We start from the raw sequence: 24,607 nt of genomic DNA on the forward strand, positions 1-24,607 counted from the left end.
GGAAACTTTCTCCAAGTTGTCTCTCCAAAGGCTCAATGATCCCTTTCTAACGGATGTACCTCTGGTCCTAGCATATGTATGTGAGCTTATCGGGGCAGGCCTTTCATACTCTTCAGTGAAAGTGCACCTTTCTGCTATCTCTGCCTGCTTACCCTTAAATCCCCCATTACTCTCCAGGCTAGGTGATAAATTGTTCCTGAAGGGGGGTCTTGCATATCAGACTACCAAGGAAGCCTTTCCCCCTGGCCTGAAACCTAAACTTTATCCTGAAAAAATTCATGCCCCATTTGAGCCAGCTAGTTCTGCATCAGTACAAATGTGCACATGGAAAACAATACTGCTGGTAGCTCTCGCCTCAGCCAGAAGGGTGTCAGAGTTATAGGCCCTCATGGCATGCCCCCCCCCCTACACTAACTTCCACAAAGATAGGGTAACCCTGCGCACCAACCCCTCCTTCATGCCCAAAGTGGTCAACGAGCTTTCATTAAACCAGTCCATTCACCTACTCACCTTCTTTCCCTCTCCTACCAGTGACAGCGAGAGAATTTTTCACTCACTGATTGTTCCCAGGCAATTAAGGTTTTACCTAGATTAAAACTAAGAACACTCAAAAATCTAATCAACTCTTTGTATCCTTTCACCCCAGGGCCCTGGACAAGGCAGTCTCCAAACAAACTATCTCCTGTTGGATCAGGAAAACTGTTTGCTTTTGCTATTCCTACCATGGCAAGGCTTTACTTCAGGGGGTAAGAGCGCACTCTACCAGGGCAGTAGCATCCTCCAAGGCCTTCTTTAGGGCCCTAGACACAGCCTCCATCCTGGAGGCAGCCACTTGGTCCACTATACACACCTTTACCAGACACTACAAATTGGATCATATCTTCAGAGCCAGAGCAATTTTTGCTAGGGCAGTCCTGCAGGAATTTCTGAAATCAGCTACCTCTATCTCCAACCTTCACTCTTCCTAAGCTGTGGTACTCTCCCACAGTAAGAATACTGCAACATGGGAATAGAAGGACATAGAATAGTTGTGTCAAATCTTACCATAATCATAGATGTCCTTCTCTTCCATGTTGCAGTATTCCTTCCCTCCCACCTAACCCCCACCATTCCTTTACACCTGCCTAGGAGGCTCCCTGGGGCACCTCCTACACTGTGGTCACACTGGGCAATCTATGGCATTACACCTGTCTGGAGGACATCAATTGGCTCTACCTAGTCTTCTGTCTGACTGGGCAGATAGCTCTGAGGTCTGTGCGTGCAGCCGTCACATTTAAGGCACCTGGTTTATGGCCCTGCATGTGACGTCCCACGCACCAACAGCAACCAGGCTTAAGCTTTTGTATTGGAGCCGACGTTCGGGTCGCCTGAGGTGGAGAATCCCAAAGTAAGAATACTGCAACATGGAAGAGAAGGACATCTATGGTTATGGTAAGATTTTACACAACTATTCTTTTTTGTACATTTATCAAGACCAAATGACATTCTTATATCATCTGAAAAAGTTTTGACTACTTGTAGTTGTGCTTTCAATTCCTCATCCGAGGAGCTGTACAGTTTTGCACCATCTGCAAAGAGAAGATGAGACGTCTTTACACTTTGTTGCTTTCTGGGAGCCAAATTACAGCCATGACCTAATCTGTTAAGCAGACAGATTAATGGGTTAAGGATAAGACAAAAGAGCAGCGGTGATGGAGAGTCATACCAGAATATCACCCTTTGAATTTTTATCCTTGGAATAGTAATGTGTCCGTTATCATGGCTTAACTACAAAGTAGTTTGCCACTGTTTAATTGTCACTGTGATGTAGTTTATCAGTGTAGGGTGTATCTTATACATTTTTAAGCACTCTTTTGTCCATGAATGTGGAGTAATGTCAGATGCTTTGTTTGTAGTCTATGCATGCCATACTTAAATTCTTCCCCTTTTTACAGCTCTGTACTATGACTTTAACAACAAATGATCCTTTGTTCATTATGACTTTCTTTTATTACCCTTTTGTTCTTTTGCCATAATTGAGTTTTTTTGTTAATAACTATAAACTCTTATCAGCATCAATTCCGGTGTATAGTTTATACGTCATTGGAAGGCAAGTTATTGGCCTATAGTTTTTAGGGTATCTTGCAAGTTCAGTCTTAAGTAGGAGCATTGTTTTTCCTGTTGTTAATCAGGCTGGTATCTGTTTAGGGTGCACATATAAATAGTTCTTACTTTTGGCTAAATCTTTGTGCAAAGCTGTTAATACTTTTAGCCAGAAATTAGGTACTGCATCTGGGTCTGGAGTTTTCCAGTTAGAGGCTTTTCTTAACTTTGTTTCAGTTTCTCTGGCCGTTACTTCATCCCATTTCATATCCTGTACATTTGAACAGCTTCTTTCATTTACTTCTTTAATCCATTTAGCATCTTTGTTGTGTTCCACAGGATCTTCATAGATATTTCACCAAAATGGATCTTTCTCTTCTTTTTTTGGTGGTGTTTCAATTCCTTTTACCTTGTTTCACAATTCTCTATAAACCTTTTTTGGGTCATCAATAAATTGCTTATTTTGTATGTTTTCGTTATATTTATGTATGCATCTTCTAAGTTTTTTTGCCTGTGCTGATATTTTTAGTTTATTATTTGCGATAGTGCACAATAAATCCTGATATCTTGTAATATTGCTCATTGCTTTTGTCACGTCTACCTTTATGAGTATTTTTGTTGATCAGTTCCATCGTCTAACAGTGACACATCTTGTCTTAATTGCTTTATAGTTTTCTCTGTTCGCTACTTCCATGATTTCATTCGATTTCTCCCTTTCGTTTCCTTTGCTACCCTGTGCTCTTGTGGTAGGACTTTATCTGTTATTAATTTGGGTTCACAGCAATGTATCCCGTTTACTGCTGTTATATCGCATGAATGTCTGTGGGCAGTCCTAATTGCTGTGTTCATTTGTTTTATCAAACTTCTAACTTTTTGGGTTTTATTGACCTTCTGCAGTCTTTCACTGGTCCTAATAACTCTCCATCTCTAAACCGAGCAACTCTTCTCTTAGCTCAGTTTCTTCTAAATTGAGGCACATTCTTTGTTCTCCATTTCCTGCAGGCATTCTATAGAAAGTTCCAGAGCATCTTCTTGTGCCACGTTCTCTTCAGTTTCACCCTGTGTCATCCATCACTGTTTCATATGAGAACTCACTGGTCTATCATTCCACAACAGTGACTTGTGTCAGAGTTGCTACAGTTTTCTGTTATTTCCTTGTTATATAACTCCAACTGAATGCTTGTACTTTTTTCCTATGGGAGGCACCAAAGTATCTTCATATGTCAACTGATTAGAAGTTTCCTGTTCCACTGGTTTCTCCCTAATGTGGGTGTCCCTTACTTTGTCCTGTTGTGTTACGAGTTAAATTTTCTACACTGAATCCTTCACTTTGCAGATAATCCATAACCTCAGTTTCTGTCTCTCTAACTTTTTTACTGATCCTGTTTTCTACTTTTCCTCTTTTTCTTATTTTTGTATTGTAAAGTTTTCCATATCCAGATGTCTTTTGCCTGTATTTCTTTTCAATAATATTCTATATGATTATTGTTCTGCGTAAAGGCCTGCATCAAAAATCCCAGTCTCTCCTTGTTTCTTGAGCCCCCCCCCCATTTCATCATCACCCCTTTCTATTTTGAATTATAGTTTTCTGCTTGTGCTATATATAGGAGCTTTAACTGTGTAGCTCTGAAATACCCCTTCAAATCGGGTAATCCCAGTCTGCCCTGTTCTGCTGGAAGAATCATCTTATTCCACTTGACTCTTGCTGTCTTCCCCTCCCAGATAAAGTCCTTCAGCTCTTTATTAATTGCTATCCACAACTTTTCCTCTGGTTGATAAAAGTAGGCCATACCTGTGTATAAGACTAATGGAAATAAACATTTTAACTGCTTGTATCTTATTATCCATATCCATATAACAAAGCTTCTGTTTTCTCAGTTTTTGTATTATCTTTTGATTAGTGTCTTCCCACATATCATTAGCTGCCACAACAGAATCGTTTTTAATCTATTCTCCTAAATACTTCATTTTATCATGTCCCCATAAATATGGATATTGCTGAACCAATTCATGTGTGGATACATAATTTACTGCTATTGCCTTTGTTTTAGCTTCATTAATTCTGTATCCTGAAAAGATTTGAAACTGTCTCAAAATTTTCCACAACACTGTAAAGTCTCTCTCTGGTTTTGTCAGGTATAAAATACCATCTGCAAATAGAGCCAGCTTTTCTTGACAACCTTACCAAGTATATCCTTGAATTTCTGAGTCCTTTATTTTCTTTGCCAGTGGTTCTAAATATAATGTAAATAACAAAGGGGAAAGAGGACATCCTTACCTAGTTCTCTGCTCAAGCGGAATGTATCAGAGAAGACACCACCCACTTTAATTTTCTCCTCCTATCCCTTGTATATCCTCCTAATCAACCTTATAATTTTTTTTCAGGAAATGAAAATGCTTCCATTGCTCTGCTTATAAAGTCCCAGCTTACTCTGTCAAATGCTTCCTCTGCATCAGTACCCGCCGACAAAAATTGGTATTTTCTTTCACTCTTCTTCCCTCTGGATCATCAGTGTTCTGTTAATGTTGTGAAATGTTTGCCTTCCATTGACAAAATCACATTGATCCATATCTATCAATTTTGGCATTACTTTTGCCATTCTTTTAGCAAGTATAGACATGAACACTTTATAATCATGGTTTAATATTGAAACGAGCCTATATGAAACTGGATCTGATTGATCTTTGCCTTCTTTAGGTATTACAGCTACCACTGCTTTCTTCCAGGATGTTGGTACCTCTCATCCTCTTCAAATACTGTTAAAACCTTCCAGATCTTTCAGTTTTTCCCCTCCTAGCTTCTAAACTTCCACAGGAATACCATATATTCCTGGGGACTTTCCTCTAGGTTGAGTATACATCACAATTTTTATCTCAGATCCTCCTTTCCTAACCTTTGGTAATTGAGCATCGTCTACCTCTAACCTTGGCATATTTAATTCTTCCATAAACATTTCCATTTCTATCTTTTCTCAATTTCCATATTTCTTTACTTTATACAGACTTTCATATAATTTCCGAAACATTTCTAATACCTCTACTGGATTTCTTATTACCTTCTTTGTTATGGGCTCCCTAAGCTTAGCAACGGCCTTTTCTACTTTCTGTTGCCCGAGTCGTTGTGCTAAAAGTTTTTGTGCTGTAGTGTTGTTATCAAAAAATTCCTGAACAGCAGTCTTTCTAAACCCATGTATATTACCGAGGTAATCCCTTATTTTCTGCTTAGCATTCTGCAGTTGATCCTCTTGTCCTATGAGATTCTCCCTATTCTGCAATAGTTTTAACATTTGTCAGTCCCTCTAAATAATTCTTGTTACCTCTTAACCACAGCTCCCTTTCTTTTATTTCCACCCTATTTTTAAACTTCACCTTAATGGTATTCCACTCCCTAGCTATATTTACATAAGTAATTTCTATATAGCTTCTGAATATTTTCCACTACCCATTCCTTAAAGTCATTGCTTTTCAACATATAGGTGGGAAAGTGCCAGTGTCTCATTTTTATTTCATTACCCTGTGGTTTTATTTTAGTTGTTATTGGCGCATGATTTGAAATAGTTATTGGGTGCATATCAAGATTTTCAATTAAATGCACATGTTCCTGTGAAATATAAATTCTGTCTAGCCTAGCCCAGTCTTTTGCTTATCCTGGGGAATGTTATGTAAATTCATTTTGAACCTCTATTACTGAATTCATATCTTCAGTGCCAAATATTTTCATAAATTTCTTCAAAAATCTACCCTTCTTTGTTATACTTTCTCTTCTGCCCCCCAGACATATGTTCACTGCTGCAAATCAAATTCCAGTCTCCCCACCTATAAGTAATATTCCTTGCTGAAAACTGATTATTTCTCTAAGAATTTTCTTAAGCTGCATTATAGCAGTTTTAGGTGGAATATAAATACATGCTGTGTAATCTTCCTGCCTTGCCAGTAGCCCTTTAACACTACAAATCTGCCATTATCTTTTTTTATCCTCTTCTATCACTGTTGGAACTCCTCTTGCAATTAATAAGTACTCATCTTTTTCTTTGTCCCAGGTTCTCAGCTGAATGACCATCCTGAAAACCTTTCTTTATCAAATTCACATGTTCAGTTCTTTCCAACTGTGTCTCTTGTAACAACTGTCTGCAGTCTACATTTTCAATGTGGTTCAGTATTCTTTCTTTTTTTATATTTATCTGTGAGAGTATTGGTATTGAAAGACATTACAGAAAGCATCATCATATTAAAAAAATTATTCCCACCTTTTATGTATAACAACTTTTTTGTTAAATGTCTAGTTGCAGCATTTGTGGTACATGCATACACTGTTTGGCAGATTGAATTTCTGTGTAGTTATTTTTTATCATATCCATTTGAGCTTATGTCACATCTTACAAAACTTTTTGTTTTAGTGAAAGCCATCAAACAAACCACCAATACTCCCCCCCATAAATATGACCTATTAATTTAATACTAACACACAAAACTATGTACATCTTCAAATACTGAAGTTTTATCCTCCTAATAGGATCAGATGTCCCAAACTGACAGCCACAGCTGACAGACTTGACTTAACCTAAAAGATAGGTTATCCATGCTAAGACTCATGGTGCATCCTGTGCTTCTAAGTGCTGACTGGTTTTGTTTCACCTTTAAAGCTCTCCCAGCTGGGAAAACCCCCAAATGCTGTCACAGAACATTATCTCCTAGCCGGTTTCTCTCTTCTTTTTTCCCTCAGCCAGTCATTTTCCTCTAGACTGTAACCAATTTCTCATTATCAGATTGTCTCCATGGAGACATGAGGGCCAGATACAGACTTGCTACTAAGCATGCATTCATTTGCTAGAAAATAGCTTCAAAATGTTCAATACTCTTTTTTTCATTTACTTGCTTTCTGCTAAAACGTGTTACTATATCAATCTATGGTCCGTAATCCAGTCATAACCCCAGGGAAGAATGAGAAAAGGCGTGTTAATTTTTCAATTTGTCATGCTCTTAACCAGGCTTTTTTTTTTTTTTTTTTTTTTTTTTTTTTTTTTTTTTACATTGCAGTGCCTACATTTCTTAAAACTGAACAAGAAGAGAGAGAAGGGAGAAAGAAAGGGAAAAAAAGAACAGCAGCACCTATTTACGATCCCTGTTGCACTTAAAAATAACTGAGAAAACTTTATAGCATGCAAAGAAAACCATACACCACTAAAATAGTACTGTTAAGAAAAAATGTCAAGTTTTCATTTTATCCTCACATATGCATTCTGATCCAATCCCTCGGATCTAATTTGGTGGTTGCATTAACTTGTGGCAACCAGAAAGCTCTCAAGCTCCCCACCCTACCCATAATGCCTTTCTCCCAGTCACCCCAGAGCTCGTTTGCTGCTTTGCGAAGATGTGGTTCTTCCAGATTGCTCTCGAGCAGTTAAGTAAGTTTCATTCTTTTTTGCTAAACTTTTTTTTCTTAACTAAACAACTTTGATATCTTTTTTTTCCACACTACTGTATTGTGATTGCCTCTGTTCTTTCCTGTATTGCGGTACTTTTTAACTAGTATTTTTAGTAGTCTCTTACCCCTGTCATTATTGTGATTGCCTCCCCTTCGGGTTTTCCTGTACTGCAGTTCTTAACTACTGTTTTTAGTAGTCCCTTTTCCCTTATTTCTATTGCATGATGCAGCCTTTCCAAAAAAAAAAATGTTTTGTCTTATTTTAACTTTTGTCTGACAGTAGTGTTATGGTGGATTAATCAGACATGCCAGCTGTCTTCAAGAAGTGTTAAAATGCAGACACAATCCTTTGAGCGACTTGCAGAATCTTCGTGTATATTGTTTGGGTCCACTTCACTAACAGGAAGATTGTGACATATGCAAAGTGCTCAACCACCGGCCCCTCGTTGAACATAGAAATAAGCTTATCCTAAAAGGTTAGTTGCCTTCCTCTTTTGGGGGGATCATTTCTGGCTTAGACAAAAAACAAAAAACGAAAGATTCATCTAAATCTGGACAGTCAAGCCTGGCTTCCTCCTTGTCCTCCAGAAGCACGGACGAGGGAAAGAAAAGACCTTCTGCCCCAAAGTGGCCAGCAGAGCATTCTCCTAAAGTGGCTAAACTATCGGATTCTAAGACTCTTTTGGACCTGACAACTTCCAGGACTTCCTTCGACCCAGTGCCATCCATTGTTCCTTTTCCCTTTCTCAAGAGACCAAAGTCACATCACTGTCATCAACTTGCTCAACTAGAAGCCTCACAGAAGATGAAGTGGAGAAGATGGCCAAGAAGATGATCTGGGTGCAAGGTATTACAAGGGCCTCTTCTGCTCCTACCCTTAAGAGTCAGGAGTTTCAAATCTCATTATCCCCTCTTCATATTCCTCCTCCGACTTCCCTGGAAGTTTGAGTCTTCAGATCTGATTCGTCTGGTATTGTCTGCATTAGAGCAAAGGACCTTTCCTTCCTCAGTTCAGACCTCCTCTCTGAGTTCCTCGGCACAGTTGGAGCCTGGGAGCTCTCCTGGTTGTGGCAGCCTGGACGGGTCCGAGATAATTAGTTAGACTCCAAAGTTTTTGGAGCAGTCTCTCTGATAGTTGGTTAGGCTGCAAAGTTTTTGGAGCAGTCCCTCTGTCTTGGAGCCTCTGCTCAGATCAGCCTGGCCCCAGCTTCAGCGTCGGGAGTCCTGCTGTCTGGGTTTGAGGATACCGGGATCTGAAGGCGCAACCTATTGGATCAATAATCCCTCCCTTCTCAGGGGCAGTCAGCTTTCGAGGCTTTGGAGAGGGGTATGTCTGCCTTGGCAGCACAGACAAGTATCTACCACATTGGATCCGCAGTCTTCTACCTTGCAGTGCTGGCACCCAGTTTGTTGACCCAGACCTCCCACAGGGACAGTGGGTCCAAAAGCCCCAGGCTACCCAAAAGGTTCCCCCTCGTCCTCTGATGCTTCCCTGGAACACCCCATGGAGGAGGTTCCTCGGAAGATGAAGTTTGAGGAGCCACCTATACTCTGTAGAGGAGTTCATTAATGAAGACACTGACCTCGATGAAGGTGAGGGATCTCCATGGACTCCTCCATATGATGGTTCTTTCAAGGACATCTTAGAGATCTTGAAACAGAGAGGTGTCTGGAAGCCCAGCAGACCCTCATCAGAGGAGTTAGTGTACCTGGTGATTTTTGGATCCCCTCCATCTACCTCCTGGGTGACACTGCCCACCGATGAGCTCATTGAGTTGATCTCTCGGTAGGCATGGGAGGCTCCGGATTTCATTGAACCGACTCCTTGGAGACCAAATAAAATAACTGCCGTGGAGGATAAAAAATTTTGGTCAAAAGGTGTTACAGTAGATGCCATGGTCATGTCGGTGGCCACGAAAAAAGAACTTGTGGAAGAAAGTTCTACTATTCATTCTCCTAATAGGGATTCTAGTATAATGAATAGATGTGGTAAGCACATTTTCAATTCAGTCACCTGTCCCTTGAGGTCCCTGTATTATCTTTCCCATTTTACCTGGTTGCAGAGGGATCTGATCAAAGTCCCATCAGATACCCTGTCAGGAGCTGTGTCTGAAGAGGTACAGGATTCTTACACCTCCCAGCTGGCCACCCTACATGTTGCAAACTCCTCCATGAGGCTTATTTCACATACACCTGAAAGGGCGAGTAGAGCTGTGGTTCAGGCATCTCTTTGAGGAGGCAAGCCTGGATGTGCTTGTGCGACTTTGCTGAGCCCTATAAGTCTTCATTCATCAGTGCTTCATTTGACAGTATTTCCCTTTTTGGCCCAAAAGACAGAGATACTCTGTCCAGATGCGAGAAGGATGGGATGACTCTTTCTGCCGTGGGCATTCGTTTTTCTATTCCTCAGAGACCAAACTCAAAAAATCCAGAGAAGCAGTGGAAAGATGTGGTTCAGAAAATCACAAGGTTCTTTTCCTCATGCATGTGGAGAAAGTTCCCTCAAGGGTAGAGGTGGGAACAATAATGGAAGTTACCGCCCCCACAGCAGAGGAGCTCAGCATCATCAAGAGCCCAGAGATGCATTCTTTGGGAAACCCTTCCATCTTTTCTGAAAGGAGGCCCAATTACTCTTCTCTGGAGGCAGTTGGGGGTCGATTATCCCTTCTTCTGAGAGCCTAGCTAAACATAACAAACAGCAAGTTGGTGCAGATGATTGAAAAATCTGTTCAACGGAGCGAGTTCCGGATGGTCACGGTTCAATCCATTCTTCTATTCTTGGAAAAGGGCTATTGGATGTGCTCGATAGACCACCTGGATGCGTACTACCACATAAAGTTGGACATGTGATCCAGAAGTAATTTACATTTCTAGCTGGGAGCCAGTTACTGTCACTTCAGAGTACTGTGGTTTGGCCTCACTACAGCCCCTAGAGTGTTCCCCAACTGTGTGGCAGTAGTTGCAGCTCACTTGAGACAGCAAGAATTCCAGGTGTTTCTATATTTAGACGACTGGCTCATAACTGCCTCAACCAGGCATCTACTTCTAGAAACAAAAGGCGTGCTTCTTCAAACATGTTCTTTGTTAGGAATTGCAGTAAATTACGAAAAGTCACACCTAGACCCCTCTCAAAAATTGGATTTCCTAGGAGCAAACATAAACACAACTGAGATGGTAGCACGTCTTCCATCATCAAGAGTGATAACAATAAGAGATCAAGTCAGAAAGTTGCTACACAATTCGAGTATCTGCTCGAGTGGTACTTCAAGCTTTAGGTTCTGTGGCAGCAGCAGTAATACTAGTTCCATTAGCGAGATTCCACATGAGAGTCTTACAGTGGCTGCTCGCAGTGCAGTGGTCTAGTCTTCGCCAACCCATGTCGATAAGAATCAGGAACACTTGCAAGAAGGATCTTTCATGGTGGATTCAATCAGATCAACTTATACAAGGTCGCCCTTTTGTTCTTCTCTCCCCAAAGTCACAGTGACCACAGACACTTCACAGATAGGGGGGGGGGGCATTCTATGAGAACAACAGTCCAAGGCACATGGTCTACACAAGAGGCCAAGTCTCATATATATGTCCTTGAGATGTAAGTGGTGCTACTTATGTTGCAAACCTTTCAGATTGTTCTTTATCTGGAGACTGTTGCGATTCAGTTGGACAACATGTCGGTAGTCTGGTACATCAACAAGCAAGGGGAATCCGATCATACCCCTTATGTCAAGAGTGTTCAGTGTGTGGCAGCGGGCAATCTCATCCAACCATTTTCTGATAGCAATGCACATTCAGGGAAAGTCAAATATTATAGCAGACAAGCTGAGCAGATCCTTTATTATGCCTCACGAGTGGTCCATCAGTTAGAAAGTGGCAGAAGACATTCCGCAAGTGGGCCTAGCCTTGCTGCGACTTTTTTGTATCCCTCTGAACACCAAAACAGCAAATACTTTGCCCTGATTGCCCTAAAAGGGGAGTCCCCGAGGGATTCTCTTACTCATGATTGGTCTCCAAGTCTATTGTATGCCTTTCCCCCAACTCCCATTAATCCCCATATTTCTTCAGAAAGCGAACAGGTTGAGGAGAGAAGTAATCCTCATTGCCGCATATTGGCCTTGACAGATCTGGTTTCCCTTTCTTAGTTTCACCTACAGAAGAAACCATGGACTCTGGATCCAATTCCAGACCTTGCCGCGTATTGGCCTTGACAAATCTGGTTTCCCTTTCTTAGTTTCACCTACAGAAGAAACCATGGACTCTGGATCCAATTCCAGACCTTCTGTCGCACCCGACAGGAATGCCTCATCCAAACATTCACATTCTCAAGGTGACAGCTTGGTATCTCCAGTTTCGTTGATAGCCAGACATTCTATGCTGTCTTCACCAGTGTGTCAAATTTTACTATCCTCCCATAAGCCATCTTTCACGAAAGTTGTATAACAGTAAGTGGAAGAGATTCATACATTGGACTCAACAAAACAATGTTGATCCCTTTTCTACTCCTATCCACACTATTCTAGAGTTTTTAGCACAACTGTTTAAGGAGGGTTCAGCCTACACTGCAATAAAAGTGCAGCTAGCTTCAATTTCTAATTTTTGCATTGGATTTGATGGTTCTTCCCTTGCTTCACATAAGCTATGCAAAGCCTTCTTGAGAGAAACTCTTATCAGACCCCCTTATAAAGATCCTTCACCACCTTGGGACTTAAATTTGGTGTAAAAAATTATGCAGCCTCCTTTGGAACCAGCAGCTACCTGTCAACTCAAATTTCACTCTCTTGAAAAACCATATTATTGGTATACATTGTACTTTACATATTAATCCGTCATTTTTGTTGAAGATGGTTTCAGAGAATACAATCAACCAGACTATTAATATACTAGTTTTCTTCCCAAACTTCACCAATAAAGGTGAATATCTGTTGCATTTGTTAGTTGTTCATAAACAATTACATTTTTACCTTCATAGAACAAAGGACATGACATAAAAGAAAGTCAATTATTTGTCTCCTTTTCAGAGACTAGATTGGGCCTTCCTGTGACCAAGGTTACTCTAGCTGAATGGATTACAGACTGCATATCTTTTAATTACAAGAGGCAAGGTTTAGAGCTGCCGAAAGTTCAAGCTCATTCCACTAGAGCCATGGCCACCTCCTCAGTCTTTCATTCCAGAGCATCCATGGATGATATTTGTGCAGCAGCAACCTGAGCTACCCCTCATACCTTCATGACTCATTACAAACTGGATTTGGTCTCTAGAGGTAGGGCCTCTGTTGGTTCAATGTTTCTGAAGAGCATCTTTCCATAAGGCCACCCAGGCTGGGGAAAATAAAAATTGACATCTTCAGATAAAATTGTTATGTACTCACCATAATGTTCCATCTACGTTGTCCATTTTCACTTTTTCCTCAACAACCTGGTCTCCATCTCCATGTCCCTACCTTAGTTTTAGATGAGCAAGTTGGCCTAAATTTGATAATTGCCTAATCTCGAATGCCAGGAATGGTCTTACCCTTGTCCAAGGTGTTTCTCTATTCTATTATTTTTCTTTTCTTATCAGCAAACAAGATCTGAGGTGATTGGGAGAGAGGCATTATGGATAAGGTAGGGAGCTCGAGAGCTTTTTGGTTGCCACGAGCTATTGCAACAACCGAGTCAGATCCGAGGGATTGGATCCGAACCCATATGTGAGGAAAAAAATTAACATGGATACCCAGATGGAATATTATGGTGATTACAGAACTATTTGTTTCTTTACCTACAATTGACTTTCTCCCCTTTCTTCCCCTCCCCAAAGTATTTTTCCAAACATTAATGACACAAAGTAGGGCATATACTTAGTCCCCACAAGTCTAACATATTCTGAAAAAGTCCACATTTCCAGATTTTCTTGTTCTGTCATATTTCACAAATGTAATTATTGCATTGCAATCCCACATCATTAATGGTTTTATTACTGTTCATCTTCATCCCCCATATTCTGTCTCTGCTTCATTTCCAAAGTACTCTCGATTCTTTTAGTCAACTCTTGTGCTGCCTTCCTTCTCCCAAACATTCTCCTTTGAAACATTGGAAGAGGTTTCACAGGTATAGCCTTTGTGTTCTTTATTACCAGAAGAGCAAGAAGCAGAATCTCCTGTTTCACAGATCACTTTTTGTCAGACAAACTTTTGTATATTTCCTCCTTAGCATGTACTTCATCAAAAAATGATTTTGTCCCTCCAGGTAAGAATACATTGAAAACAGCTGGTCTCACATCTGTGTCTCACCATTCCCTGAACAGTGGAATGAATTTACTTCTCATCTGCTTGGTGTACAATGAGTAATCATTCTGCACAAACAATCTGCTGTCTCCCAGTTTTAGTATTTTGTCCTTTTGCCACAGTTTTGTCAGACTCAACTTCTGCTGGGTAGGATTGCATCTTTACTATTATAGGTCTAGGTTGCTTTCTCATAGCCAGGTTTGGAGCATACAGTGTGCTTTTTCAACTAACAACTCCTGCTGTGGAATACCAGTCCAGTTGCTTATTTGTGCTTTCATAAAATTAATGCAGTCTGTTCCTTCCAGCTTCTCTAGTAGAGCTGAAAATCTCGGGTTTTCCCTACGTAGCTGCCCTCTAATTCTATTATTTTTTTTGAAACATCTGTTTCTGAGCAGTCTCATATTCAGCCGACCCTTTCTTCATTTTAACCTCTGATTTTTAAAGCTTTATCTCCTCAATTCAGTATCTGTTTAAAGCTTCTTCACATTTTTCCAGCCTTTTGTTGTTTGTGTTGATATACTCCATCAGCATTTCATTTACTTGTACCAGGTCTGTGTGCAGTTGTCTTATATTTCCTGTATGTTACTGGAAATTGTGTGGAGGTTGCATTGCTTTTTGCTGAACAGCTGCACACGTTTCCCCAGTCAGTGTTTCTTCCTCACATTTTTGTAGCTGATTTTTTCCAAGTTTTCTGTATTTCTTTTTTCCTGGCATCCAGGCAGTACACTTACTAGCCAGTTACTGAAATTTACCCATAAACGCTAAGTCTACTGGCCTTCTCTGTTGAGTTTCTGTTTTCACACTGGGAGAGCTAGAGTTAAGCTGTTACTCAATGTGCAGACATCTTGGAAGTCAGAAGTATGTGAAGTTTTGTCATCAGTCTATGCAAGTTGTGTGAGCTAAAATTGATTGATTTATGAGCTCAAAATTCAAGATTTGATTGAAAGCTAAGCTGTAGTTTGTGTAAGTTATTTGAGTTATTAATGTAGTCTTTTTGTTAAATATATGTAACAGTTTTGTTTCTGTTACTGCATTGTTCCAGCATATTAATAACACGTGTTGATAAAAAAACACTTAAAAATTAACAAAGTCTAATAGTGAGATTTATACGTTATCCTAATCTAAGAATGGTGTGTATTCATACCATAATATTCAAAAGTATATGTTTGTAGATTTAAAATATTTTAGGAGTAGCATAGCTACATTACTAAAATGTTCAAGAAACTAAGAAATATCCATGCTTCTTCTGTACAGTATCAGACTTGGCAAGTAATGCATGCCATGAGTGGACATTATGGAATTTTTCCCCAGTTTTGAACATTGGCTTGTGCACAGGAACTCTTAATACAGCTGTGATGATGCAAGGTATTTGTAGCTATACCAGGAGAAGTAAGACACTAGATGTGTGACATATGCCAGCATAGCTAGCTGGAGTTTTGTTAATAATTATATGTCATTTGTATATCAAACTGATTTGTACAGGAGCTTGTTGAAAATGTACTTGTAAAGCTGCTTGTGTTAAAAATGTACCAACAGTGAGTCCTGCTAGACAGAAAAGAAATACACCTGTATGTTGGACTGTATTGTAACTGTTGAAATGAATATATTTTAACATAGGATACTGAAAGAGAAGAGGTTACTCTCAGTCCAGCTAACTTTGAAATTAGATTACCTGGTTAAGGCCATACAGATTGTATCTTACAGTTATAATTGCAGCCAGAGACAAAATGTCTGTGAAAACCAGGACTAGGAATCCTACTGTATTGTTCTTAGGGGTGAACTAATTGCTACCCTGGAAGGGTGGAAGTTTTTAAAATAGTTTTATAACTTCCAGATGCTGTAACACTTTAGCAAATCTGTATGTATATTATGACACATATGCACTAGATTCCGTTTCATTTTCTAATAAAGGGGTAGTGTGGGAGCCAGAGTCATATGGCCAGTTGTGATGTCAATCTGTAATCTAGCACTGAAGTGGATGTTTTAATACTAGATGAGACAGAAGACTCAGAGCAGTCTGTTTCTGAAATCTGACAAAGAAGAACCACCCACCTACTTCATCTTGCCTTGCTTTATTAAATAAGTAGGAAACAGTAGTTCTTTAGCTCAATCAGGAAAATTTAGTGAGATTAGTTAGGTATTGTTTTTCTATATTTGTGTGAATCTTTCCATCTGTTTTATTTTTAATATTTCCTGTGACTGAAACCTCAATGTTTATTGTAAATAGATATTTAGTAGTTTTATGTTCTTTTATTATGGGTAAGAGACTGGTGATTGGAGCGGATTTCAATGGGCATGTTGGTGTAGGGAACAGAGGAGATGAGGAAGTGATGGTTAGTTATGGTGTTAAGGAGAGGAATGCAGAAGGTCAGATGGTAGTGGATTTTGTGAAAAGGATGGACATGGCTGTGGTGAATATGTATTTTAAGAAGAGAGAGGAGCATAGGGTGATGTACAAGAGTGGAGGAAGATGCACACAGGTGGATTATATCCTATGCAGGAGGGCCAGTCTGAAGGAGATTGGAGACTGTAAAGTGGTGACAGGTGAAAGTGTAGTTAGGCAGCATAGAATGGTGGTCTGTAGGATGATGTTGGTGATCAAGAGGAGGAGGAGAAGCGTGAGAGCAGTGCCAAGGATCAAATGGTGGAAGTTTAAAAAGGGTGATTGTGAGGTGGAGTTCAGGGCAGAATTAAAATAGGCACTGGGGGCAATGAAGAGTTACCGAATAGCTGGGTAACTACAACAGAGATGGTAAGGGAGACAACTGGAAAGGTGCTTGGTGTGACATCTGGGCAAAGGAGGACAAGGAGACCTGGTGGTGGAATGAGGAAGTACAGGAGAGTATACAGAGGAAGATTGTCAGTGAGATGAAGAAAGTAGACAAGAGTATAAAGAGATATGAGGAGCATGCCAAAGAGAGAGGTGGCGAAGGCTAAGGATAAGGCATATGGAGAGTTGTATGAAAGGTTGGACACTAAAGAGGGAGAAAAGGACCTGTACCGATTGGCTAGAAAGAGGGACCGAGCTGGGAGAGGTGTGCAGCAGGTAAGAGTGATAAAGGATAGTGAGGGAAACATACTCACAAGCGAGGAGAGTATGTTGAGCAGATGGAAAGAGTATTTTGAGGGGCTGATGAATGAAGAGAATGAGAGAGAGAGAGAGAGGGGCTGATGAGTGAAGAGAATGAGAGAGAGAGAGAGAGAGAGCGAAGGTTGGATGATGTGCGGATAGTGAATCAGGACGTGAAACAGATTAGCAAGGGGGAAGTACAGACAGCTATGAAGAGGATGAAGAATTGAAAGGCTGTTGGTCCGGATGACATACCAGTGGAAGCATGGAGGTGCTTAGGAGAAATGGCAGTGGAGTTCTTAACCAGATTGTTTACTGAAATCTTGGAAAGTCCGAGGATGCCTGAGGAGTGTAGAAAGTGTGTTGGTACCTATTTTTAAGAATAAGGGTGATGTGCGGAGTTGTAGTAACTACAGAGGGATAAAACTGATCAGTCACAGCTTGAAATTATGGGAAAGAGTAGTGGAAGCTAGGTTAAGAAGGGAGGTGATGATTAGCGATCAGCAGTATGGTTTCATGCCGGGAAAGAGCTCTACAGATGCGATGTTTGCTCTGAGACCGTTGATGGAGAAATATAGGGAAGGTCAGAAGGAGTTGCATTGTGTCTTTGTGGACTTGGAGAAAGCATATGATAGGGTGCCTAGAGAGGAGTTGTGGTATTGTATGAGGAAGTCAGGAGTGACAGAGAAGTATGTAAGAGTGTTACAGGATATGTACGAGAGTAGTGTGACAGTGGTGAAGTCTGCAGTGGGAGTGACAGATCCGTTTAAGGTGGAGGTGGTATTACATCAAGGATCAGCTCTGAGCCCTTTCTTATTTGCATTGGTGATGGACAGGTTGACAGACAAGATCAGACAGGAGGCCCCATGGACTATGATGTTTGCAGATGACATTGTGATCTGTAGTGAGAGTAGGGACCAGGTTGAGGAGACTATGGAGAGGTGGAGATATGCTCTAGAGAGGAGAGGAATGAAGGTCAGCAGGACTAAGACAGAATGTGTGTGTGTGAATGAGAGGGAGGATAGAGGAATGGTAAGGATGTAGGGAGTAGAGTTGGTGAAGGTGGATGAGTTTAAGTACTTGGGATCAGCAGTTCAGCGTAGTGGTGAGTGTGGAAGAGAGGTGAAGAAGAGAGTACAGGCAGGGTGGAATGGGTGGAGAAGAGCGTCAGGAGTGATTTGTGACAGATGGGTACCAGTAAGAGTGAAAGGGAAGGTCTACAAGAAGGTAGTGAGACCAGGTATGATGTATGGGTTGGAGACAGTGGCATGGACAAAAAGGCAGGAGTCAGAGCTGGAAGTGGCAGAGTTAAAGATGTTAACATTTGCACTGGGTGTGACAAGGATGGACACGATTAGGAATCAGTATATTAAAGGGTCAGCTCAGGTTGGACGGTTTGGAGACAGTCAGAGAGGTGAGATTGCGTTGGTTTGGACATGTGCTAATGAGGGATGATGGGTATATTGGGAAAAAGATCCTAAGAGGCAGGTAAGAGGAAAAGAGGAAGGCCTAAGATAAGATTTATGGACGTGGTGAGAGAGGACATGCAGGCAGTTGGTGTGACAGAGCAATATGCAGAGGACAGGAAGAAATGGAAACAGATGATCCGCTGTGGCGACCCCTAACAGGAACAGCCGAAAGAGAAGATGTTCTTGTATTATTAAACACATTTAAACTTTTTATTGTGGCTGGTCTTTTAGAGAATATTTTAACCTTTGAGGGTACTTGTATTTATTTGGTGACACTGTGGCCACTCCTGAAAGCCTTTCTGCATTGATCAAACACTACCATTTGTGTTAGTATTAATTATAATCAGTATAAATGGTAAGTACCTTATTGTAGTTGGCTTTGGAGTGTTCTGGTGGCAGTGTCTACCTTATAGCAAAGATGGCATAGCTGGTAAATGTGTGCCAATCTTTCCCAGGGGTAAGGGGTGTGTGTGTGTGTGTGTGTGTGAAAATCAAATCTGAGTGTGTGTTTGTCAGCTACTTGGAGCAAGGATACAGAGCACTGGTTTCACAGAGACGGTGGTAAAGAACTTGGCTTGGACAACTCTACAGCTGTGGTCAGTGTGAAGTCTTATTTGGCGCCTGGTGAGAGAGAGAGGGAAACCCAGCCCTAAGACGGAAATGTGTTCGCTGTGTGCTCTTAAGGGAAATTGTGCTTGGTGCAGAGAGCTGCATCTGGAAATACTGTGTGTATTTATCTTTGTTCCAAGTGAATGTCCTACACCAGTGTCAGTGGTGAGGATTGAGGCTCCCTGATTACTGCCCAGAGGAGGAACATCACAACAGCCATTAAGGCACATGTAGATGGCTACAAAGTGTAGCAGTCATAGACGCATTTAAAAAGTCACATTAGAGGCATTGACACACATTATATATCCATGTAACAGTGTTATGCACAAAGTGTACTGATGCTGTGTAGGTGCTAGTGCAAAAAACTAAGTGTCACTTAAGGCCATTAACCTAGTGCCAAAAATGCGGTTGCATTATGCACAGACTTGTCCTGCACTATTACTGTACTGTACTGAAACTTACCGGTAGAGTGAATCACATAGATGGCAAATATCAGCTGAGGGTATCACTAGTGAGCTGTCTGACCTGGCACGCTTACCTTTGAGCCTGATTTGATGCATCTTCCGTTTGACTCCTAGTCTTTTGCATCAAAGGCAATGCAGCAGGTCTGACAGAGAGTCTAGAGTCATACCTGTTTTGTCCACAGACCTGCAGAGACCAGCGAACTCCATTTCCACTGTCTGTATGTAATTCTGCAAGGGCCTTAGATTCCTCCTCAGCAGTTACTAAAATATAAAACAAAACCACAGGTAGGTAGTCTAGCAAGTATGCTATAAAAAAACATCTTTGAATGGACTTTGGTGAGGAAGAGTTTGAGCTAATGCAAGCTTTTGTGTGCTCCACTCTCTGCTAATTATTATTATGTGCTCCACTCCCTGCTAATTATTATTAATAAACAATCATTTACCTAGTATTTCTGTGCGTTAAAAAGTATTTTTTTATGGGGTGTGTCTGCTATGGAAGAAATGTAGCATCATTCCCCTAGCACAGAGTGATTTTTTTTTTGTAGGCTGCTTCTTCAACAACTTTCAACGGGCCTTCCATTTTCCAGGCAACCTGGAAAAATTGCAGAAGGTACTACCTACAGACCTACAGTAGGCAGAGCAGAAGAAAGTTCCAGCCAGTATGGGTCTCGGGGCTCTAGTATCCATGGCTTTTCTTGTACTGACAACTGCTCAAGCCAAGCTACATATGTGAAAACTCCTGTGGTTGCTCAGGTTCACCTGGAGTCAGTAATCCTAGTCAGTGCCATCCGTTTTACAGTGTATTGTCAGATAACTGAAGTAGTGGGCTAGGCAAAGCAACTTAAATGTAGGGACCCCATTCTCGTATGGACTGCCCAACCAGACTGTTAAAACAGATGCGTTAGCCCAGGCCGGGAATGGCATTCTCACAGGACATCTAAATGCAGGGTGTATGGAAAACTTTGCAAAGGAAGAAACATATTCAGGTAAAACAAATAATTGCATTGATTCTGGGTGTCAGAGCATTCAGTCAGGTATGGACAGAGGTGATACTGCTATGCTGTCTATCATTACTTGCAGTGATATTATCAGCAAGCAGGATGGAATCATTTCCTACACCCTTTTCAGATTAATGATGACAGCTTGGGACATGACCTTACAGCACAGGATGTTGCTCAAGGCAGTCTGCAAACCATCTTAGCAGAGCACAGTGGCAGAGCCGATAAGCAGATCTCAGACCGACAAACACTTATGTTTGTTACACAGGAAGGTCTTCCTCCAGCTAGTACACAAGGGCTATTCCTCAGAATGAACTGTTTGAATCACCGAAAAAACTGTAGTAGTTCTGCTCAAGAGCACCATATAGAGTGTCTTGGGCATTAGACAACTTCTCCATCAGTCAGACAGGTCAGTTCTTGTAGACTTTTTTTGTCTAATCTTCTTACTCCCAGGGGTAATCCAGAAACTGAGACAGGACAGGCCAGCGATGCTGAGAGCACCCTTTTGGCGCAGGCAGCACTGATTCTCCCTTCTCGTGGAGCTATTCAAGAGAAAACATCAAGTGCTTTCCACAGTCTTGGATGTAATAACACAGAAAAGACGGTCCCTCATACACCCAACCCAGAGACACTGAGTCACAACTTGGATGATCTGGTCCTGCTGCCTTTAAGTACCATTATACTGAAGATTTGTTGAATGTTATTAATGAAGCAAGATCATCTGCTACTACTAAATCTCCTCTGTTCAACTGAAAGAGGTTTTCTAACAAGTGCCAGGCAAGACAGCAAGACCTTAGTAGTGCACCTGTCTGTGACGTTTCATTACATCTGTGAGCATTTTTTGGAATAGGTTTGATCTGTACTTCCATTAAAGTTAATCTCTGTACCATTTCAGCCTGTTTACTATTGAATTCACCCTTAGTCACCGTGAGGCTAATGACACAATTCCTTAAAGGACTGCTGCATCTAAGAACCCCATAGAAAAGAATTGAGCACCACCCCCTCGGACCTAAGCTATGTTTTGGAGGATCTTATTCAAGACTCCTTTGAGCCAGCTGCCACAGTGCGCATAAAGTTTGTTGCATGGGAAGCTGCTGTACCTGTAGGTATCACCTCAGCCAGACGTGTGCCAGAACTACAATTCTCGATGTGCAAGGAGCCCATCTTATTCTTTCATAGGGATAACTTGAGCTTGAGAACAAATCCATCCTTCATGCCCATAGCTGAAACAAAATTCTCCTCAAGTCAGTCTATGTAGTTCTCTTTTTCTTTCCTCCATGCCAAAAATAGGGAGAAAACTGTTACACACCTTGGGTATGGGCATACATCTAAGAAACTGTTCATACAGGACAAAAAATAAGAAAAATCCAGTTTGTTTCTCTTACTGCAAAGATAGAGGAAGTAGCTGTGTAAGCAGACTAATCTCTAAACGGCTAGCACAATGGATTTGTTTTTGTTATTCCTCCTAAGATGAACACCTCTTCGGTACAATCAATTTCACAGTACCACAGAGGCACAAGCACACCCATGGCATTCTTTAAGGGGGTTAATACTCAAATCATTCTTAAAGAAGCCATTTGGACATCCTTTCACACCTTCCTGAAACATTACAGATTGAACATTTTCTTGAGAGAGATAAATGGATTTACTGTACCCATTCTACAGGGATATGCAACCCAACAACATTTCTCAGGCACCTCATTGTCATTAGGAAGCTCTGGAAACCTTCCCAGTGATCTATACTACTGTAATAGTGGTATAAACAGAGAACATAGTGCAGTTTGTAGATGTGACCATAATAGTAAATGTTTGTGTAGATCACATTTGGTACTGCATCCATCCCACCATCCCCACTGGTTTGATCATTTCCTTGGGAAATAGACATCCTGGGTTCAGGTGAGATACCCATCCTGAAACATCCATTTTTGTTGCTCCTTCTGTATGACCATGGGTTTGTTTGGGTCTGAGTATATGTCTAGGGAGTCAAGTTACTTCATTCCACACTTCCTGGACAGGTTAAGACTTGCTTTATCTTCCTTTCTTTTCATGTGTATATCCACCCTTTGCTCTACTACACCTTGGAAACTATCAAAGGAGTAGAGTAAGAATGTTAGTAGAACCACGTATATGAAAATATCAAGGAGGAGTGTGTGGCTGTATGTATTCAAGTGTGTGTGTGTGGGGATGCAGGTAAGTTTGATGAAAACATCGGCAATATGACACGAGGTAGGGTGAAAAGTGAGTAAATGAACTAGATTAGAAATGAGAAAGGAAAAGAAAGAGGTAATGTGAAATTTCTGTGTCGGAGAAAGGAGAAATTGTATGTAGTGTGAAGCAAAGCTTATTTTAGTGTAGGTATGTAATTTTCGTGATCCCTACCTTGGTGGGAAGGCTAAGATACTTAAATGACTTAAGCTTTCTGGATGCACATGCTACCATCTAGGCTGATTAGGTAGGAAGGCAACACTGATATGTGGAGTACATTACTTGCATAATATGGTTGCCGGTAAACGGTTTATACTTTAGAACTATGGGTGCCTGCTTGCTGCAGTCTAAATTAGCAAGCAATGAAAAGAGATTTTCTGATTTCAATTGTGTTATCTCTAGTATTTTTTTTTTCTGTAACTGTTCTATTCCTCCTGCAGGAATCTATGCCTTAGGAAAGTCTAGTCCTGCAAGTAGATGTTTTGGACTTGTCGACCCCCATTTCAGGAAAAGGCCAGTGACTTCTGTGAATAATAGTACTTGTCATTAGTATGCTTAAACCCTTCCTTTTCCTTGGATGAAAGCCATTTGGGTGATCCCAATTAAGCAGATATTGGTTACATCCAAAGGAATGGTTGTCACCAAAGGCCTTTCCAGGACAAGGGTGTGGAAGGATTTTCTTGAGGCATAAACAATGCTGATTAAAGGAGAACAGAGGTGTGATCATATGTACCCACAGAATAATACCTAAGAAAGCACTCACTAGGGCCCACATTTAAAATCACAGAATAGACCACTCACTAATGTAACAATAATTGCATTTTTTTTAATATACACTCGCCTTTTCATTCATGAAGAGTGAAATGTCTGACATGGCTAGCAGAAAGTACTTGTTGGATTTATTTTGTTTGCAGTCCTTTGACTTTCTCTGACATTTTATTAAACTTTGGATACCTGCTCACCCACTGCTGTCAGTTACAAAGCTAGAAGTAGAATAAGTAAGCCATCTTTTAGACTAGGTATAATAATCTGTGCATCTTGATAACATTTTCAGGGCTTAATTGTTGCCTCCAAAACATGGTAGATTTGAACTTAAAGTGGAAATTCCAGACTTTGTATGTATTAATATGCCATGGGCAGGGAATAGATGTTTTGCAGCAGCTTGACTGAACAAGGTAAAACAATGGAGCCAAATACTCCAACATATAAAACAAAAGACACCAAGTTTGATTATAGGTTCATAGGTATATACTAGGCTAATGACCACTAGGGCTGTTGCAAGCCTAGCCGTGCAACCCAAATGTGACCCACTAATTTGATTTATCTAGTTGGTGAGTCACTGACTGCCTCTGTCCATCAGAGACATAGGAGCCAGAGCAAGGTAAATTTCTGATTTACCCATCCATTGGTCCGAGTTGTGCTTAACTAGGGATAGGGAGGAACTTAAGAGGGGGTAATTTTAAAAATTACTTGGAACAGAGTGTGACCAAATGACAAATAAATTTAAAAGCAGACAGAACACCAGGATTAAATGATGTGATTAATATCAAATGTTTTTTTAAAGGATCATAGAGGTTATGTTAAAAAATAAATAGTTGATTATTTAACATTTCATTTGAATTTTAATTGTTTGATTTAATTGGATGATTTAATTGTTGGTTAGTAATGCTGAGAATATTTAAAGAGTGTTTTATGTGTATTTTTTATATTTCTGAAGTAGTCTTGCTGACGAAAGCATTGATTAAAGAAGGTTTACGAAGTTGTGCTGTTTTCTGGCTGTGGCAGTGGTCCGTTGTTTTTATAAATCTTCAATATACCACACCACGTTACCAGTTATTGCTTAAATAGCTTATGCAACAGTCATTAGCAATGAAAGAGGGAAGGGAGGGAGGGACTTCGGAAATCAGGTTATCATACGGGATGGAGGCCAAAGACGCAGCCGTATTATAAAACAGCAGCAGCAAAACAGTGAGACGGTTGGGAAGAACAAGCAGTGTAGCTAGAAAGGCTTACAATGAAGTAAAA

At 40.7% G+C, this 24,607-nt stretch overlaps 1 protein-coding gene across 2 annotated transcripts in view; it reads left to right on the forward strand.

Moving 5' to 3' along the window:
• RECQL4 (RecQ like helicase 4) overlaps positions 1-24,607 on the forward strand; it is a 913,040-nt gene that overhangs the window by 611,745 nt on the left and 276,688 nt on the right. The gene's annotated exons all lie outside the window — the stretch shown is intronic.

This window comes from Protopterus annectens, chromosome 4.part0 (assembly GCF_019279795.1).
Source record: "Protopterus annectens isolate FY-2018-M chromosome 4.part0, PAN1.0, whole genome shotgun sequence".
In the NCBI taxonomy this organism is placed as follows: domain Eukaryota; kingdom Metazoa; phylum Chordata; order Ceratodontiformes; family Protopteridae; genus Protopterus; species Protopterus annectens.